The 15818-nt window shown below is 41.3% G+C and overlaps 1 protein-coding gene across 3 annotated transcripts in view; it reads left to right on the plus strand.

Moving 5' to 3' along the window:
- The window catches only part of LOC110261709 (uncharacterized), a 551822-nt gene extending 536783 nt beyond the window's left edge, over nucleotides 1-15039 (plus strand). For 2 of the 3 annotated variants that reach the window (XM_084968319.1, XM_084968320.1), the window contains 2 exons: nucleotides 1681-1963; nucleotides 8872-9637. The gene's annotated coding sequence lies outside the window, so the exon portion shown is untranslated. Of the gene's footprint in view, nucleotides 1-1680; nucleotides 1964-8871; nucleotides 9638-14275; nucleotides 14332-14597 lie in introns of those variants that run through there. The other variant, XR_014810259.1, reaches the window with a different exon arrangement.
- Nucleotides 15040-15818: the final 779 nt, after the last annotated feature.

Consider the following 15818-nt stretch of genomic DNA (forward strand, 5'->3'; position numbering starts at 1 on the left):
CCTTAAATGAGCTAGTAATCTTCTAGGCCTCTGACTGGTCTTACTTTATACATATTCTTTTTCAGCTGCTTTTCCATTATAGGTTATTACAAAATATTGAGTAGCACTCCCACTGCTATACAGTAGGTCTTTGTTGGTCATCTATTTTGTATATAGCAGAAAATTAAAATTCCCTCACATCTTAATCTGCCTTCATTTCATTTCAGTTTTTCACTTCTCACTCTCTTATTCACTTGAGTGTTCTGAATGCCAACTCTCTGAGAAGGCCAAGAAAAGAAAGTATAGTCTGTACTCCCCACGAATTTTGTTTGGTGGGAAGTCAAACATAAGAACTATCAGAAATATACAGAAAAATTCGTATCCTCCGAAATCACTAACCAAATTCTTCATATACCAGGAAAATAAGGTAAATTGCCTGACTATTGAAGGCATATGAAGGACATTTCTCCTTATTCCATCCAGAGTTCAGGGGATGGCTCGACCACCACACACCTAGAGCTTGAAAGAGCATGGGCGTGGCCAGATAATGCTGAAACAGAGAAGGAATTTCATTATATTTCCTGGCAAAGGGGGCCTCTAAAATAAATGCAACAAGCAGACCCTGGAGCCCAGCTCCCCATGGGTGTAAGTTAATGGCCCATAAAACTCTTTCACATAATAACTCCATAGAGTTATCATCAGAAGAAATTTTCTTGGATAAATAAAAATGCATGCTCTTAGGTTTATATAAAAGTTCTTTGCTCATAAAAGGTAGACGTAAAAGAGGAAAGGAGTTATTTTCTGCGTCTTTGATGTCTGACAACTCCCGCATTCTTTGAGTGAATTTTGATGGTGGTCTCTGGGTTGTATACTATCAAGCCCTGAATTAATTTTTATTTTATATATGATCAGAGAGAGTTGGGAGAAAACATTTAAGAAGGATAGATGTTGGCATTGCCAAGTTAACTGTACGCTCTATAAAGGTACAACTATGCTGTTTTTGTTTATCACTTTATCCTCAAAATATAGCACCATCCCAGACTCACGCAAGCCACACAATTTACACTGGTTACATGAGGAAGCAATTTACTCGAACGTGATGCTATGATTCCAATTAGTCATAGTAAAAACAACCTGTAACTACGCTGTCATATTTTTAAATGGCAGGAATCCTTTTGGGCAGATGAGAAACTGATAATGTTTACAGCTGAAAAAAAAAAAAAGTCACGTGTCATTAATAAATCAGTTGATTCAGAAACCACCTCCCCATGAAACTCTTCCATTTCTACACATCATGGAAATATTCATCATAATCCTATGTGAAATAAACCCCTTAACCTTTTTTTTTTTTTCATTTCTTTGAAGAATTAAATCAGGACTGATTTTACGTATTAATTAAAAGTGAGGTTTCACTTTGGTTTATGTCAAAATCATCGCACCAGAAAACACCTCTAACCTTGTCCTTCATAGATTAATGCCACTAGAATGATTGTTTATTTTGATTAGAATGGATTTGTTATTAGAGACAATATTTTCTCTCAGACCCATTACATGCAACCACTCCCTCTGAGAGACAAAGTAGCTGCTGTCAGGAAGACCCATGAGTTCCCATTTTCCTGCCTTTCCGCCTCGTGATCATGATAAACATTGTATTCATTTGTCCACTTCCACGATTGAATGTCTATTTTCACTATTTTCTAGCTGTTCCTGCTGACACTTCCCTTCGCGATTTGGGCTGCTGTGGTCCCTCGAAGCCTTTTTTCTTCCGGCTTCCGATTCAACGGGCTTCTTTCCTTCAAAGGCAACTCCATGTCAACCCTAACAATCAACAAAAGACTCTTACCCACGGAAACCTAATAGCTTGCTTGTCCTACCTGCCAACCTTCTTCAAAGCACACAAGAGCACCCAATGACCATACACCCGCAAAAGCGTTTGCACCGATGGGTGAAATCCTGAAACGTGGAAGCATCTTGAAAGCAAATGGTAATTAAACACTGGAAAGCTGGGGCGGAGGAAGCAAGCGAGCCAGGGATTGGAATCCATTATGTGGCTGAGGCTTCTGTCTGGTCGATTTAAGCAGATTGAAGCCGAGGCGGTCGCACATAACCGCCTCAGGTGAGGGCGCGCAGTGTTCCTGTGGGGTTATCAAGCCGGCCAAGCCTTGAAGGCAGAGCAAAGCCCTTCCACTGGGAAGGTCCTCCTAAATGCTTGTGCAGCCTCCGCGGGATTATCCCACCCCACTCACACATCATCTGGCTTTAAACTTCAGGCCCTCTGGCAAAGAGGAGAGAAATGTTCTATCTGAGCCCTCCTCCTTTCCCATCCCGTTTCCTAGCAGCCGCTGGCTGAGTCCTGCCCTCCTCTGCCAAGCACCAGGCTGGATTAGCTGCAAGCCAATAGCTGGGGGTCAGGATTAAGAGGCCAGCGTGCACTTTAATACAAGCTGCCTATAATTAATGGCATTATTAATAGCTTGACTGAAAAATTCATTAAAAAATCCATTAAAAATAAATACCCTTTTACAAAAGGCATTGCCTTGGGTAAGAAAAACAGAAAAAAAGATAAAGGAAAATTGATTGGTGGCTTTCAGTTCACAGAAAGACAGACCATAGTTCAAACTGATTAAAATTGAACATTTTAGATTAAGCACCCTTGCCAAAATATTCTCTGTAGTTACCCAATATGAACGTATGATGATGGGCCATGTATTTACATTCGTCTATATCAAGGGGACACAGGTAGCTGCTTGAAATAACTTTCTTCGAGTGAATATTCTTGACCTTCAGCAAAAGTAGGAATTCCCTGAAATGCTGGGTAACTGTATCTGATTAACTGAGAGCCTCAAATGCAACCGATCTGTTCAGAGGTGGATTTTTCCCCACAGTTCCATGACACGGTTAGCGACCTGATTGTTGGCTGTGTTAGCACAGATCCCTTTTTTCTTTCCCGTCTTCTCCCTCTCCCTCTTTCTCTGCATTCATACCACGGCCCTCCTCCTCCTCCTGTGCAACTCGGAATCGATCTTATTGAGTTTCGCCTCAGCCCAAGTAAACAGTGGTGACGGAGGTTGGAACGTCTGTGGTTCGGATGTTTGCTTGCAGAAGAGCGGAGATGGAAAGGGGAGAGTCCTGTGGGGGAGGCAGCCTCGCCCTGATTTCTCCTCTGTCATGATTCGTTTGTTGTGATACTAAATCTGATCTTGCGGGTTCACTTTGCTCTGGGGTCTAATCTGCTCAATGGTGAGAGACGAACATTGTCTTCTCGAGGTACAGGCGACCGTGCCCTCTCGGAAAAAGACCCCATTCATGGGCGTATTTGCTTGAAGAGAGCTTTTATTCACTTCACCTGTTATGTTGGGCCTATAGAGCACAAAGCCAAGTGGAGATTAGGCAATTATCTGGTTAATAGGATCAACAGAGACAAGAAGTTCATTCAATAGGCATTTCTGACTGCACACCACGCAGCGCTCAGCCCTCCCTGCGATGAGAGGTGCAGGGTGAAGAGGAAACTCGCTGCTGCTCAGTTTCTGACACGGTGAAGGAAATGGGACATGAACACAGCCCACACCTGACGCTCGACGTACACCCAGGGGTGGACTTGCATGGGATTCTCTGCATTAAAGTCAGGAATACAACAAGCTAAAAATGATAGGAAGTGGTTAAGCCAGAATGAGTTTTTTGGAAAAGGCAAATCTATATATGTTCAGAGATCTCCAGTTCATCACTTTTAAGCCTAATAATTTCTGACAGTGTAGGGTCTTTCTCACTTTTAAAATGCTTTCCATCCCCTTTGTTGCTACTACACTAAGGAACCCCCCATTTTGTTTATTTGTTTAGTCTTTTTAGGGCCACACCCAAGGCATATGGAGTTTCCCAGGCTAGGGACTGAATCGGAGCCTTAGCTGCAGGCCTAAAAAACCACAGCTACAGCAACTTGGGATCCGAGCCGTGTCTGAGACCTACACCACAGCTCAAGGCAACGCCAGATCCTTAGCCCACTGAGTGAGGGATGGAACCTGAACCTGTGTCCTTATGGATGCTTGTCAGATTTGTTTCCACTGAGTCATGACAAGAACCCCCCCCTTTTTTTTTTCTTAACTGAAGATTATATTTAATTCCTGGAAATATTGAGAAACTTGTTTCTATCTGGATTTTATGAAGTTGCCCACAGATGTTATGTGAAACTCCAGCATTTTGTCGGCTCTTACTTTTTCATCCCTAATAATCTTTGGTCCTTCAGAGGTCTTCAAAGATATCAGTGCAGTGGAGCACATATCCATGGAGCAGTGAGCTTTTCTTCTCTATAAAGATACAGAGAAAACTGCCTGGCTCAGCTTGGCTCTCTTGATGGCCAGTTTCATTGCTGGTAAAGTGTGGTCCTAATTCGAATGGTGTTGAGTAACTTCCCACATAGGAAGTGTTAGGCAGCACATCACTCTCATTCTCTTCCTGTTTTTTGTTTTTTTGTTTTTGTTTTTGTTTTTAAGATTCATGGGGAATTGTCCCTAAAGTGCAATATTGGAAATTTTGAGAGATCTGAACTTAAAATGGATTCTTTGGGGTGAGGCTCTCCTGCCCACTATTCAACAGATAGCTTTTCACCTCCAAAAGATAGCTTTTAACCAGTGGTGTATGAAAACCTACACCACTGTTTCAACATTATGGCAGTTAGATATTTCGTTCCTGTATACCCAGTATATTTAACTAATATATTTCTGAAATGTCTACTGATGGAAACAAAGGATTATTTTGACACATGTTGGAGACAGGCTGTATTGAGTGATATAAATAGGAAGAATAAGAAGAGAAGGACCCAAGATGAGAGAGAAATGAAGCAAGATGGAGAGAGAAAGGCATATGGGGATCTAGGCCTGTCACTTAGCACCTGGCAGGTCCTTCATCAGGTCGGTCTCGGGTAGTAAGAGACATTGGTTTTGGAAAGGAAGATCTTGGCACTTAGGAAAATAAGGTTTAGCAAAGCTGATAGGATTATTAGTTTGTTTGTTTTCCAAATACTGTAATTCCAAATATCTGGATCTGCCAGGATGGTTACCAAATTTCGAGCATTTAGTGGCAAACATTTACTAAAGAGGAATCAAATTACAGATGTAGGATGGAAGAAAAATACCCAAGATATGGAGACAATGTAGAAAGGATTAGGAAGTGACAGATGTTTCAATAGCACAACCATCAAGTCTTTCCATCATTACCAAGGTGAAACAAAACCTAACCTGGGGGATTCATACAGATCTCGGTTCAGATTCTGGACCATTCATTCATTCCTTCCTTCACTCAGCATTCCTTGTAACAATGTAAAGTTCTTGAGGGTGGGGTTTAAGAGTGATGATAATGACAAAGCTTTCTATAAAGTTACATTTATCTAAGGTCATTGGATGGTAGCAGATACACATAGAAGTCTAAGCTAAATCCAATAATCACATGAAAGCCAATGATAATGGCATGTTAAGAATCCAGCCAAGTCCTGAGAATCATTGCTTTAAGTTTTGCATTGATGGGAGTTGCTCTCATTCCAAAAATACTGTTTTATGAATTTAGTAAAGTACATTGAATGAGTTTGAAGGTTTTTAATTCTAAAACCTACTCACTTTCATTTTTTAAAAAAACTGCCAAAGATGTATCATGCACAAAATGCTAATTCTAACATTTCCACAGAATAATATGGAGAAATAGTTCAAACCTCTTCTTCACAGAAAAGTATATGAGAAGGCCAATAAGTGAGAGTGCCTTTCTGTTAAGAATTTTTTCGGAAAATTCTTTGTAACAAAAGCTGTTAGAGTTCCCATTGTAGCTCAGCAGTAACACACCCAACTAGTATCCGTGAGAACACAGGTTCAATCCCTGGCCTTGCTCAGTGGGTTAAGGATCTGGTGTTGCCATGAGGTGTGGTATAAGTTGCAGCTTGGATCTGGTGTCACTGTGGCTGTGGCGTAGGCCAGTGGCCGTGGGCTCCTATTAGATTCCTAGACTGGGAACCTCCATGTGCTGCAAGTGAGGCCCTAAAAATCCCACAAACAAAAATATTGGGAAATTCCTTGTAAAAAAAAAAATCTTTTTTGAAAAAGCCCTGTTACATGCACATAAGTATTCACAGTGGTTAGGTCAGCGTTTGGCATAAAATGCCTGTTCACTAGCAATTTACTGAAGATATGAATAGACACTACAGTGCAGTAGGACACTGTGGCTGATAAGCACTGCTGTGGGACCTATCAATCAGTGTGCCTAGCTAGTAAAAGCATCTCATCTCTTGATACAGTGGATGAATGAGCCCTTGTTATAGGCGAGATATATGATCTTATATAAGTGAATCACTGAATCTGAATTCCATATTAAAATAAGGGGATATGCAGGATGACACCACCAGTCTGACATGGAATATGGGATTAAAACAAAATAAAATGGCTCTTTGGGTTACATCATTCCATTAGAAAGGCCCTGATTCTCAGACAGTTAATCATATATTTTCCCATATTCATCATCCCCTTCAGGGTTTACACTGGGTGTGTGTGTTGCAGGAGTGGGTGGGGGAGTGAGTATCTTCACAGGAAAGTACATGGTGACAATTTTCTCATGCAGAGATTACCTGCACAGGGCATTGCTTACCTTGCACAATCTTAGGGGTCTTGGTTAAGCCGCTCTTCCCCTATTCTCTTATGTTAATTCTTGGAATTCACAACTGCGATTTTAATCTTTTTTTCATACTCTTAAATATCATGTATGCAATTTGCCTTCTCCACACAGCTATTATCAGTCATGTCTCCTCTAGTATGAATCAATATCTAATACTTAGATGAACAATTTTGGAACTGGAAGAAGGAAAATATTGAGAGGGAGAGAGAGAACCTATGGGCACAGGGAAACTGAGAGGGATACCATGGAAAGAGGGAAATGTGTAGGATAAAACAGCAAAAAGGCAGACGTCTCAGAGACTCAACGTGGTCTTTCCAGGAGAGGGGAAGTGAAAGACTCTGTTGCACTGAGGAAACTAAACTGACTCTTCAAACCCTAGGCATCCTTCAGCCTACAACTTCTGAGTTTCTCTTTCTGGCACTCTGCACTCTAAATTGGTCCAGGCAGATATCCCATCTTCAGTAGCTTGTGTTGATAATTTCAGTGTGCCCGTCTTCTTTTTTTTTTTTTTTTTTACTTTTTCTTCTTTTGATGGCCCCCCCCGCAGCACATGGAAGTTCCCAGGCTGTGGGTTGAATCAGAGCTACAGCTGCCGGCCTACAACACAACCTCAGCAACAACAGATCTGAGCCACATCTGTGACCTAAACTGCAGCTTGCAGCCACACAGGATCCTCAACCCACTGAGTGAGGCCAGGGGTTGAACCTTCATCCTCAAATAAACAACACCAGGTCCTTAACCTCCTAAACCACAACAGGAACTTCCAGAGTGCCCTTCTTGATAGCTCAACTCAAGGAAACCAGACTGGAGGAAAGGAGATGTAGGCTCTACCTGAAGCTGGGACCAAGGTCCCCTCCTGGCTGGTTCACCTCCAGGTTAGAGTTCCTAAGGGACTGTTTACAGCACAGCAGTGGGCAGTGCCTCTCCTTACTGACTTCCACCACCGTTGCCCACAGCATCAAATCAACTCTGGGTCTCAGCTACATAATCACATGCACCTAGGCAATATCTAGTGCTGAGTAGACTTGGAGGAATCAAACCTGCACTGGGAATCGAAAGAGCTAATATAAGAAAATTCTGAGGGGAGTGCCTGTCGTGGCTCATTGGTTAACGAATCCAACTAGGAACCACAAGGTTGTGGGTTCGATCTTTGGCCTTGCTCAGTGGGTTAAGGATCCTGTGCTGCCGTGAGCTGTGGTGTAGGTTGCAGACGCAGCTCGGATCCCTTGTTGCTGTGGCTCTGGCGTAGGCCAGCGGCCATAGCTCCGATCCGAGCCCTAGCCTGGGAACCTCCACATGCCGCAGGAGCAGCCCAAGAAATGGCAAAAAGACAAAGAAAATTCTGAGGACCTTCCTAGGTCTTATATTTAATAGGGGATATATCCCAAAGAGAGAAAAAAATTAACAATAAAATGGTAGTATGACGACTATTAAATGCACAAAGCTGGAGTTCCTGTCGTGGCTCAGCAGAAACGAATCCAACTAGGAACCATGGGGTTGCGGGTTCGATCCCTGGCCTCGCTCATTGCGTTAAGGTTCTGGCGTTGCTGTGGCTGTGGCGTAGGTCGGTGGCAACGGCTCGGATCAGACCCCTAGACTGGGAACCTCCATGTGCCACATGATGAGAGGTGGTAAGTAGGACTGAGGCTTGTTAGTTTGGGTTCCAGATTTTTTTTTTTTCTTTTTATGATGTATGCATTTAAATGGATGCAATAAAAATATATTTTCCTGGGAAAATACTGAATATCCCAAAAAAGAATACATTTTATTTCTATCCAGGTCAAAATGTATTTCAAGAACTCTCAAAGATCCATCCATAGGCCTCTAAGTTCAGAATTTGGTTAAGATTTTTGCTTAAACTTAGTAGGCCAAAACTAGGACTAGGATATGGAAATCCTTTTTTTCAGAATTCTGTTGCAATAGGATGTGACAGGTAATTGTATAGAGGTGGGAGAATCTTACTAATGAACTTAGGGGCTAGTCCACCATGTCTTTTTTTAACTCTTTAAAAGAGCTGAGATATTGTTGATATGCAATATTGCATTAGTTTCAGGTGTACAGCAAAAGGATTGTTACACATTTTTTTCAAATACTTTTTTTGTTATGTGTTATTATAAGATATTGAATAGAGTTCCCTGTGCTATACAGTAAGTCCTTGTTGTTTTCTCTCTTTTACATATAGTGAAGTGTGTCTGTTAGTGTCACACTCCTAATCTATCCTTCACCCCCCATCTTTGCCCTTAGTTAATCATCTCTTGATGTGGCACTGAGGGTTGAAGAAGGATGGAAGACATTGTTGAAGGTCTGTGAAGCCTGGTCTTTCCAGTCATTGGTAAGGCACCGATATAAGATACCTCTGTGAATGAAAATAATTCAATATGCATGTAATGAAAGGAAGTTTTTATTTTTGACAAATTGGGAGAATCAGGACATGTATTTATTGAAGATTTTCAGAAGATGAACAAGAGAGACATGCCCAGTGACTTGGCAAGAGCTCTTAAGGAAACAAGAAAGAACACCATCTCAACTTAAACATGCTGGGACAGGGGAGGAGACCAAGAATGTTGACTTTCAAGAGCCAGAAAACTTCAGACATATGAATTAAATAAACATTGGCTTGAAGGAAGCTGATCTGAAGAGAGCAAATGTTTTTGAATTATTTCAAAACTGGTCATGAAGTTGCTTTTGGAGAACACAGACGACTTCTTCTTGACACATGAACTTCATGCTGGTGGTCCTAGGGAGATGGTCCTAAGGCGCAGAAGGTCAAGACTGGCTCGCAGAGTGAACGGATCTGCTGGGTTCTCTTTAGGCAGCATCCCATTCAACTGCCCGCCTTCCTCTCTCTAATCGATTCCGCTCTGCCCTGCCTTTGCCAGGCAGACACATTCATTCTGATGGCATGTTTCCTGCTCTGTATGCAAAAGATATCCATGAGTATTAACTAAGTTTGCAAGAGGAATTAGGCTCCATAATAAATGCTTTGGCAAAGAGGCTTTGGGGAATAAAATTGTGTCTTTGGGCAAAATTCTTATAAACGAGACATCATCTTTGATTCAGAGGTTATAGTATTTTCTTCACTGTATCCAATATCCCCCAGCTCGAGGGCTCCTGCTCCATGTGGCATGATTGACTGCCCAAGGTGGGAGGGTAGTTCTATCCACTGCAGTTAAGTCAATGAAATTAGACATTGAGGAAAACACAAAACAAGCAGAACATTAGATTTTTTTCGGGGGGGGGGCGGTGCTTTTTGTATTCTTAGCAGTTACAAAAAAAAAAAAAAAAAAAGCACTGTCTCCTACTCCACTCACCTAGCAGGAAACCATTTCAAATACTTGACAGCTTTTAGAAAAGCTGACCCTACTGTCTCTTTTGATATTAAAAGCAAGATGAAGACCATAACAGGGAAGGTGTGTCATCGTGCTTTATACTGTGGACTTCGCAAATTCATTTACCCAGAGCTTTTAAACCTGGGAAAGAGCCCATGAGTACAGATGAGGATGGATCTTTCAGGTTGCTCAACTCTCCATCAGATTTTAAGAGTAAACAAATTAGAGGAGGAAACAAGACAGAGTTAGACAAAGTTGATATAGCATCAATTCTGCTCAAGGCACTGCATGCTAGGCACGATGGCAAATTGTGTAAACCAGGTAATATAATGATGGCATAGGGTGGAAAAAGAGGCCAATATCTTATAAATTTCCAAAAGGAAATAAGAATCATTAATTACTAAACACATACAGAGGACAAGAAAGGAAATATAAGTGTTTTACTGAAAACTTTGCTTTTTACATATGTATACACATATATATAATTATTCATATTATTAATTATGTTAAAGACACAAAAATATTCTCAGAGTAATTACCTTAAAGTAGTTACCTTAAAGACATAAGAATATCCTCCTATAGAGCCATATAAGTGTATCTATATAAAGATATCTATACAAAGAGTTGAAGTACATATTTAGAGCTATCATTGTGGCAAAAGAGTGCATGGGCACATGTGATTTATAAGTTCCTTAGAGCTCATTTATTCAAAGAGACAGATGGTCAAAAGCATCTCTGAACGTATTTTACATGGATAATTTTAATGATATTATTATTAAATAGTTTTAAGCTAATATATAGTTTGCAAGTAGGTTCCAAAATCATGACGTCTTTGTCTCTCTCTTCCGCCTTTCCAAAGTCATAACTCTTCCCACAAGATGTTCTCAGTGTATGTTTGTCATAAGCAATATGAAAAAAAAAATAGTCTGTGAAATTAAAGATTCTTCTCAGAAACTGATAAATGGTAGGAGGAGATATCCTTGGGAACTTTGGGAAGTCTGCTCCAAGAGCCTGCCTTAGTGCAGATGGGCAGAACAAAATCATTCTACAAGGAAATCGCATAGGCCACCCCACCCCCCAATCAAAGGCTGAAAACTTCTTCTAGGGTAGTTTTGCCCCATGTTTTGAAAGGACTTATGTGACTTTGGCATATGTATTGGTTCCAGATTATCAGCTCTCTTTCTGGATTTGAGTTTTCTCATCTTTTAAAAATGTTCATGAATTCCTGGGAAAATCCCTGCTCTCATGAAATTTAGGTTTTCCATAAAGTAGATATACTGATATGCCGACCAAAATTTAATTTCTATTTCTTCCCAGGATACTTCCTGGATGAAGGCTATTTAAAACTTTCTTTTTCTAACTGCACTTGAAACAACCAAGTATGAAACCCTGTGAATGTTTACAGCCAGTATTTATATTTTGAGCACTTCCAAAAAAAAAGATTATGGAATTTACTTCTCTCAGTTACACCAGGTCTTTGTCTCAACCAAAAGGGCACAAGTATTCTTTATTTTAATAAAAAGCTTGATAAGGAGTTCCCGTTGTGGCGCAGTGGTTAACGAATCTGACTAGGAACCATGAGGTTGCGGGTTCGGTCCCTGCCCCTTGCTCAGTGGGTTAACGATCCGGCGTTGCTGTGAGCTGTGGCGTTGCCGTGAGCTGTGATGTAGGTTGCAGACGCGGCTCGGATCCCGCGTTGCTGTGGCTCTGGCGTAGGCCGGTGGCTACAGCTCTGATTCAACCCCTAGCCTGGGAACCTCCATATGCTGCGGGAGCGGCCCAAGAAATAGCAACAACAACAACAACAAAAAGACAAAAGACAAAAAAAAAAAGCTTGATAATATCAAGAAAAAAACTCCTGTGTATTCTCTGGCAAATCTAGGTAAAGTAAAATAACTGAACCCAAATTATAACACGGAAATTTCAAAAAACGTGTAAGGCTCAAACAAATCAATGTAGGTAATAAAATCTAAGGGGAAAAAAGAAAAAAATAGTCTTTCTTTTTTTATTTTCCACTTCCTACAGTAATGATTCGAATGGATGCTATTGAAATTTGCCCACAAGTTCATTTTGTGTGAAATTGGGGTGGGGATATGCAAGAAATAAGAGATGTCTAGTAGGAGCTCCTACTGTGGCTCAGTGGTTTAGAACCTGACATAGTGTCCTTGAGGATTCGAGTTCGATCTCTTGCCTTGCTCAGTGGCTTAAGGGTCTAGCATTGCCATAAGCCGCGGCATAGGTCACAGATGCGTCTCCGATTTGTCCGCTAGCCTGGGAACTTCCATTCGCTGAATGTGTGGCTGTAAAAAGAAAAAAAAATTGGCAAAGAAGATCAAGCCTCATAGGATGGATAGGTTTAGGAGTGGACACTTGGGCTTTAGGGTGTATTTGGGCTTAGAGTACATGAAAACTTTGGAAACAAATGTGTATTCATCTACTATCCCTAGAAACTATCTCTAAGCATCTTATTTTCAAATAATTTTCTTTTTTGTTGTTGTCTTTTTGCCTTTTCTAGGGCCGCTCCCTCGGCATATGGAGGTTCCCAGGCTAGGGGTCAAATCAGAGCTGCAGCCACCAGCCTGCGCCAGAGCCACAGCGACGCGGGTCCGAGCGCATCTGCAACCTACACCACAGCTCACAGCCACGCTGGATCCTTAACCCACTGAGCAAGGGCAGGGACCGAACCCGCAACCTCATGGTTTCTAGTCGGATTCTTTAACCACTGCATCACGACGGGAACTCCTTCAAATCATTTTCTAACTCCATTGTTTTTAAGAGGGTGGTTAAAAAGAAGAACAAGAAAGTCTTGTTAGGTCATGCAGATGCCTCAAACTCCCCTCCTCTTAGCCTGGTGGTCTCCTTTCCTGCAAAAACTATGAGGAATCTTCCCTTCCTGCAGCCTAAGTATGGGACTACACAAACAGGCCCTAAAACCCACGATGGTGTGCCTATGGAGATCAGTTTCTCTCTGTTTCTTCCTCTTAAGTTTTATGATATAACCAGCAGAGTGAAGGTGCAAGAATGAGGAGGGTTATAAATAATAACATAAAGAGGATATGTAGAAATTAGAAAAATAAGAGGGGTTTCTGCTTTTATATCCAGATGAGGGTGAATCCTGTTCTTCTCCAAATCCTCCTGTATTCTTCCCTCCCAACAGCCTCTGAATACCACCAGAATTTAGAAAAAAGACAAACAAAAAATATTCCAAAAAACAACAGGCATACTTTGAAGATGATTTTTCCCCCTTCTTAAAAACCACAGCAACAACAATTCCAAACAAAACAAAACAAAAAAGAAAACCAAATTAGGCAATCTCAGGACTTTTCAAGAACTTAGGAAACTTTCTTCTCCTGGAGTACCAGTTGAGCCCTGAAATAAAGACAGACAGAGTCAAAGATATAATTCTAGTCTTCCCAAGCTGGCTTTTGGCTTCCTGTGTAGCAGCTGATTCTGCGAACTTGGCGTCAACAAGGGAGGTGCCCTCCCTGTGCGTATTGTGTGGGTGTGTTAATCTACCACCCATGTCAAATTGCCTCAGCACTAAGTGTATTTGAAAGGTTCAGCTTGTGAGGTGGCTGAGGATTTGGGGGAAGGGTAGCAAAAGCTTGGCTTTTCTTATCTCATTCAAATTGGTTTGGCCATCTCTGCGACCTTGCGTCTCACAAACATGAAGATGGGTGATCTCCTGGGGGACTTCTGGTACCTTCCCCTCTGTCATTTGAGGATTATATCTTACAATCTGTCCCCTAACACTTTAAACACACCCATTTAAAATAACTCCAGTAACAGGACCTTTAATTGACTCAGAGGATGGGCGGGAGGCTTTCCAGTATGATTGTCGTTTTGGTTCAAAGGAGAAGAATGAAGTTGATTCTGTGCCTTGTGTCCGAGTAACAATATGTGAAAAGATTCATTTAGTCCTTAATCCTTACGGAGAGTCTGAAAAGAGCTGATCGTTTAACAGCTACACAGTGTTCTGCTTTCGAGCTGTTTTTCTTATTTATGTCTTGGTTGTTAAAGCTCTAACCATTCCCTTTATTGTTCAGTGGAGAAAAAAAGAAAGAAAGAAAGACAAATTGGTATTAGCAATTCACAAAGCAATGACTCCACACTTAAAAATGAAATCTACTAAAGTCTTGCAGAAAGAAAAAGTTTGGTTTGGAATATTTCATGAGTCATTAGAGAACAGAGCCTCCTGAGTGACAACTGGTTTCTTGCGGAGACATATGGGACGATTAAAAAGAAAAAAAAGGGGGTGAAGGAGACCATCAGCTTTGAGCAAACTGATACAAATAAAGTGATCTTTGGTTTTTCCCCAGCTGGGGCTGGTCCAGTCAAGGCTGCCTTACGTGGGCACACGTGAATCTTCAAACAGGTATGGGACTGCGTTGGTCTAGGCATTTATAGCAGAAATATTGGGCAGTTTGGAATTTCCATCATAAAATATTTTTGGGGTGGGGGACACAGATAATAAAGTTTTCCTTTCCACTCCTATTTTCCACCACATGCCCAGTAGTAAGTCAAACTAAGAATATTTTATTACCATGCTTGGAAAGTAAAGGGCTTATACAGGCTAGTGACTCTAAGCAAAATGATCAGTGTTCTCCGTTTATTCTTTGCTGTTTTCTTTTCTTTTTACAGCCACACCTGCAAGTTCCCAGACTAGGAGTTGAATTGGAGCTCCAGCTGTGGCCTATGCCATAGCCACAGCAACGCTGGATCCTTAACCCACTGAGCGAGGCCAAGGATTGAACCAGAATCCTCACAGACACTACGTTGAGTTCTTAACCCGGCAAGCCACAATGGGAACTCCTTTCCTTTTATTCTTAACAAACAGTACTGATGTGTCTCCATCTGTTCTTGCCAGGTTGTATTGCTGTTTGACGTCACCTGGTGAGCTATCAGAGAACCAGCTAAACAAAAGCTCCCCAGATTTCCTAGGATGGGGAAAGGTAGGGGTTGGAGGAAAGTCTGCTGTTAGAGATAATAGTTCCTAATTTACCCTGGAGTGCTGAGTGTTTCACCCACTCCCATTAATGTGACTCCAAAGTTCAGTGAACATAGAACATAGGTTGAGAAACCCAGTTTGGCTGGGATGTGGATTTTTCGTACTCTATTGGATCATGATTTCAGACACGTACATAAGGATTCATCCTGATACAGAGCAGTCCAGGAAGGTAAATAAATGAATCAAATCAAAACAAACGGGAGGCTCATATTTAATTAAAGTAGTGTAAGGTCCAGTGAGCTAAGGGCCATACCCAAGGCACACTATGAACTATACCTAATTACTCAAAGAAACAGAGGTGGCATCTAACATGTACTAAAATCCCATTTGAAAATGTTCTTCTCTTCTTTTCCTCTTTTTTAAAACTTTTGAAAGGAGCAAATAATTTGGGATTCATTGTACCGAGATAAAATTCCAAAGGAAATTGGATGTCTAATTTGACAGGTCTCAGAGTGAGAGCTAGAAAAGTTTAGAAAAGTTCTTTTTTTTTTTTTTTTTTTTTTTTTAGGGCCACACCCTAAAAGATAAGAGATATGGAAGTTCCCAGGCTAGGGGGTTGAATCTAAGCTGCCACTGCCAGCCTACACCACAGCCATACCAACATGGGATCTGAGCCGCATCAGTGACCTACACCACAGCTCATGGCAAGGCTGAATCCTTAACCCACTGAGTGAGGCCAGGGACTGAAACAGCATCCTCGTGGATATTACTCAGGTTCATTACCGCTGAGCCACAGTGGGAACTCCTGAAAAGTATTTGAAGTTTTCTTATTGTGTTAAATTCTATATATAATGAAATATATATAATGTATAAATAATGATTACAAGGTAGATGAACAGTCTGGAAGAAGTCCT

The sequence above is a fragment of the Sus scrofa genome, chromosome 7, assembly GCF_054392235.1.
Source record: "Sus scrofa isolate SSC_HxYL_T2T_F1_AM1 chromosome 7, Sscrofa_HxYL_maternal_Yorkshire_Landrace_v2.0, whole genome shotgun sequence".
NCBI lineage: Eukaryota > Metazoa > Chordata > Mammalia > Artiodactyla > Suidae > Sus > Sus scrofa.